Raw genomic sequence first — 5,708 nt, forward strand, 5'->3', positions numbered from 1 at the left:
GTCAAAAATGAGCTGAGCATGAAACGGACTGAAAAATATAAGAAGCATGAAGTGGTGTTGAAAACATGAAGATCTTGAAAAGGTGTGAAAAATATGAAGAGCTTCAAAAGGTGTCAAAAATATGAGGAGCATGAAACGGTCTGAAAAATAGGAGGAGCATGAATCGGTGTTCAAAAACATGAAGAGCATGAAAAGGTGTGAAAAATATGAAGAGTTTCAAAAGGTGTCAAAACTATGAGGAGCATGAAACGGCCTCAAAAATAGGAGGAGCATGAAGCGGTGTTCAGAAACATGAAGATCCTGAAAAGGTGTGAAAAATATGAAGAGCTTCAAAAGGTGTCAAAAATATGAAGAGCATGAAACGGTCTGAAAAAAAGGAGGCGCATGAAACTGTGTTCAAAAACATGAAGAGCCTAACAAGGTGTGAAAAATATGAAGAGCTTCAAAAGGTGTGAAATACAAGAGGAGCATGAAACGGTCTGAAAAATAGGAGGAGCAGGAAGCGGTGTTGAAAAGCCTGACGAACCAGAAAAGGTGTGAAAAATATGAAGAGCTTCAAATGGTGTCAAAAATATGAGGAGCATGAAACTGTCTGAAAAATAGGAGGAACATGAAATGGTGTTCAAAAACATGAAGAGCCTGAAAAGGTGTGAAAAATATGAAGAGCTACAAAACGTGTGAAATACATGAGGAGCATGAAACGGTCTGAAAAATAGGAGGAGCATGAAGCGGTGTTGAAAAACATAAAGAGCATGAAAAGCTGTGAAAAATATGAAGAGCTTCAAAAGTGTCAAAAATATGGGAGCATGACACGGTCAGAAATATAGCAGGAGCATGAAGTGGTGTTGAAAACATGAAGAACCTGAAAAGTTGTGAAATGATGAAGAACTTCAAAAGGTGTCAAATATATGAGCAGCATGAAACGTTCTGAAAAATTGGAGGTGCAAGAAACGATGTTCAAAACATGAAGAGACTGAAAAGGTGTGAAAAATATGAAGGGCTTCAAAACGTACCAAAAATATGAGGAGCATGAAACGGTTTGAAAAACAGGAGGAGCATGAAGCCGTGTTGAAAAACATGAAGAGCCTGAAAAGGTGTGAAAAATATGAAGAGCTTCAAAATGTATCAAAAATATGAGGAGCATGAAACGGTCTGAAAAATAAGAGGAGCATGAAGCGGTGTTGAAAAATATGAACAGCATGAAAACGTGTGAAAATTATGAAGGGCTTCAAAAGGTGTGAAAAATATGAAAAGCTTCTAAAGGTGTCAAAAATGAGATGGGCATGAAACGGTCTGAAAATTAGGAGGAGCATGAAGTGGTGTTGAAAAACATGAAGAGCCTGAAAAGGTATGAATAATATGAAGAGCTTCAAAAGGTGTCAAAAATATGAGGAGCATGAAACGGTCTGAAAAATAGGAGAAGCATGAAACGGTCTGAAAAAAAGGAGGAGCATGAAGCGGTATTCAAAAACATGAAGAGCCTGAAAAGGTGTGAAATATATGAAGAGCCTCAAAGGTGTCAAAAATATGAGGAGCAAGAAACGGTCTGAAAAATAGGAGGAGCATGAAGTGGTGTTGAGAAACATGAAGAGCCTGAAAAAGTGGTGAAACATATGAGGAGAATGAAACGGTCTGAAAAATAGGAGGAGCATGAAGTGGTGTAGAAAAACATGAAGACCCTGAAAAGGTATGAATAATATGAAGAGCTTCAAAAGGTGTCAAAAATATGAGGAGCTTGAAACGGTCTGAAATATAGGAGGAGCGTGAAAATGTGTTAAAACATGAAGAGCTTAAAAAGGTGTGAAACATATGAGGAGCATGAAAAGGTCTGAAAAATAGTAGGAGCATGAAGCGGTGTTGAAAAACATGAAAAGCCAGAAAAGGTGTGAAAAATATGAAGAGCTTCAAAGGGTGACAAAAATATGAGGAGCATGAAATGTTCTGAAAAATAGGAGGAGCATGAAGCGGTGTAGAAACACATGAAGAGCCTGAAAAGGTGTGAAATCTATGGAGAGCTTCAAAAGGTGTCAAAAATATGAGGAGCATGAAACGGTCTCAAATAAAGGAGGAGCATGAAGTGGTGTAGAAAAATATGAAGAGCCTGAAAAGGTGTGAAAAATATGAAGAGCTTCAAAAGGTGTCAAAAATATGAGGAGCAAGAAACGGTCTGAAAAATAGGAGGAGCGTTAGTCGGTGTTCAAAAATATGAAGAGCCTGGAAAGCTGTGAAAAATATGAAGAGCTTCAAAAGGTGTGAAAAATATGAGGAGCATGAAACGATCTGAAAAATAGGAGGAGCATGAAGTGGTGTTGAAATACATGAAGAGCCTGAAAAAGGTGTGAAACATATGAGGAGCCTGAAACAGTCTGAAAGAGAGGAGGAGCATGAAACGGTGTTGAAAAACATGAGGAGCATGGAAAGGTGTGAAAAATATGAAGAGCTTCAAAAGGTGTCAAAAATATGAGGAGCATGAAACTGTCTGAAAAATACGAGGAGCATGAATCGGTGTTGAAAATCATGAAGAGCCTGAAAAAGTGTGAAGAATAAGAAGAGCTTCAAAAGGTGTCAAAAATATGAGGAGCATGAAACGATCTGAAAATTAGGAGGAGCATGAAACCGTGTTGAAAAATATGAAGACCATGAAAGGGTGTGAAAAACATGAAGAGCTTCAAAAGGTGTCAAAAATATGAGGAGCATGAAACGGTCTGAAAAATAGGAGGAACATGAAACGATTTGACAAATAGGAGGAGCATGAAACGGTGTTGAAAAACATGAAGAACCTGAAAGGTGTCGAAAATATGAAGAGCTTCAAAATGTGTCAAAAATATGAGGAGCATGAAACGGTTTGAAAAATAGGAGGAGCATGAAACGGTGTTGAAAAACATGAAGAACCTGAAAGGTGTCGAAAATATGAAGAGCTTCAAAATGTGTCAAAAATATGAGGAGCATGAAACGATCTGAATAATCGGAGGAGCATGAAAGCGTGTTGAAAAACATGAAGAGCACGGAAAGGTGTGAAAAATATGAAGAGCTTCAAAAGGTGTCAAAAATATGAGGAGCATGAAACGGTCTGAAAAATAGGAGGAGCATGAAGCGGTGTTGAAAAACATGAAGAGCCTGAAAAGGTGTGAAATATATGAAGAGCTTCAAAAGGTGTAAAAAATATGAGGAGTTTGAAACGGTCTGAAAAATAAGAGGATCTGGTTTCCTCAGTGTGTATGCCCAGAAGTGGAATTGCTGGGTCATATGGCAGTTCTATTTCCAGTTTTTTAAGAAATCTCTACACCGTTTTCCATAGCGGCTGTACTAGTGTGCATTCCCACCAACAGTATAAGAGGGTTCCCTTTTCTCCACTCCCTCTCCAGCATTTATTGCTTGTAGACTTTTGGATAGCAGCCATCCTGACTGGCATGTAATGGTACCTCATTGTGGTTTTGATTTGTATTTCTCTAATAATGAGTGATGCTGAGCATCTTTTCATGTGTTTGTTATCCATCTGTATGTCTTCTTTGGAGAAATGTCTGTTTAGTTCTTTGGCTCATTTTTTATTGGGTCATTTATTTTTCTGGAATTGAGCTGCAGGATTTGCTTGTATATTTTTGAGATTAATCCTTTGTCTGTTTCTTCATTTGCTATTATTTTCTCCCAATCTGAGGGCTGTCTTTTCACCTTACTTATAGTTTCCTTTGTAGTGCAAAAGCTTTTAAGTTTCATTAGGTCCCATTTGTTTAGTTTTGCTTTTATTTCCAATATTCTGGGAGGTGGGTCATAGAGGATCTTGCTTTGATTTATGTCGGAGAGTGTTTTGCCTATCTTCTCCTCTAGGAGTTTTAGTTTCTGGTCTTACATTTAGATCTTTAATCCATTTTGAGTTTATTTTTGTGTATGGTGTTAGAAAGTGTTCTATTTTCATTCTTTTACAAGTGGTTGACCAGTTTTCCCAGCACCACTTATTAAAGAGGTTGTCTTTTTTCCATTGTATATCCTTGCCTCCTTTGTCAAAGATAAGGTGTCCATAGGTTCGTCTGAAAGAGACACGTGCACCCCAATGTTCATCGCAGCACTGTTTATAATGGCCAGGACATGGAAGCAACCTAGATGCCCGTCAGCAGATGAATGGATAAGAAAGCTGTGGTACATATACACCATGGAATATTACTCAGCCATTAAAAAGAATTCATTTGAATCAGTCCTAATGAGATGGATGAAGCTGGAGCCCATTATACAGAGTGAAGTAAGCCAGAAAGATAAAGAACATTACAGCATACTGACACATGTATATGGAATTTAGAAAGGTGACAACGATAACCCTATATGCAGAACAGAAAAAGAGACACAGAAATACAGAACAGACTTTTAAACTTTGTGGGAGAATGTGAGGGTGGGATATTTCAAAAGAACAGCATGTATGCTATCTATGGTGAAACAGATCACCAGCCCAGGTAGGATGCACGAGACAAGTGCTCCAGCTTGGTGCACTGGGAAGACCCAGAGGAATCGGGTGGAGAGGGAGGTGGGAGGGGGAATCGGGACTGGGAATACATGTAAATCCATGGCTGATTCATATCAAAGTATGACAAAACCCACTGGAAAAAAAAATTAAAAAAATAAAAAAAAATTAAAAAAAATAACAATAAAAAAAAAAAAGGGGAGCATGAAACGGTGTTCAAAAACATGAAGAGCCTGAAAAGGTGTGGAAATTATGCAGAGCTTCAAAAGGTGTCAAATATATGAGGAGCATAAAACGGTCTGAAAAAAAGGAGGAGCATGAAATGGTGTTGAAAAACATGAAGAGCCTGAAAAGGTGTGAAAAATATGAAGAGCTTCAAAAGGTTTCAAAAATATGAGAGGCATGAATGGTCTGAAATATAGGGGGAGCATGAAGCGGTGTAGAAAAACATGAAGAGCCTGAAAAGGTGTGGAAATTATGAAGAGCTTCAAAAGGTGTCAAATATATGAGGAGCATGAAATGGTCTGAAAAAAAGGAGGAGCATGAAATGGTGTTGAAAAACATGAAGAGCCTGAAAAGGTGTGATAAATATGAAGAGTTTCAAAACGTGTCAAAAAGATGAGGAGCATGAAACGGTCTGAAAAATAGGAGGAGCATGAAGCGGTGTTGAAAAATATGAAGAGCCTGAAAAGGTGTGATAAATATGAAGAGTTTCAAAACGTGTCAAAAAGATGTGGAGCATGAAATGGTTTGAAAAATAGGAGGAGCATGAAACGATGTTGAAAAAAAATGAAGAGCTTGAAAAAGTGAGAAAAACATAAAGAGCTTCAAAAAGTGTGAAAAATATGAAGAGCGTCAAAAGGTGTCAAAAATGAGATGAGCATGAAACGGTCTGAAAAGTAGGAGGAGCATGAAGTGGTGTTGACAAACATGAAGAGCCTGAAACGTGTGAAAAATATGAAGGGCTTTAACAGGTGTGAAAAATATGAAGAGCTTCCAAAGGTGTCAAATATATGAGGAGCATGAATCGGTCTCAAAAAATAGGAGAGAGCATGAAGCGGTGTTGAAAAACATGAAGAGCCTGAAAAGGTTTGAAAAATATGAAGAACTTCAAAAGTTGTCAAAAATATGAGGAGCATGAAACGGTCTGAACAATAGGAGGACCTTGAAACGGTGTTCATAAACATGAAGAGCCTGAAAAGGTGTGAAAACTATGAAGAGCTTCAAAACGTATCAAAAATATGAGGAGCATGAAATG

The sequence above is a fragment of the Dama dama genome, unplaced genomic scaffold, assembly GCF_033118175.1.
Source record: "Dama dama isolate Ldn47 unplaced genomic scaffold, ASM3311817v1 ptg000020l, whole genome shotgun sequence".
Lineage (NCBI taxonomy): Eukaryota > Metazoa > Chordata > Mammalia > Artiodactyla > Cervidae > Dama > Dama dama.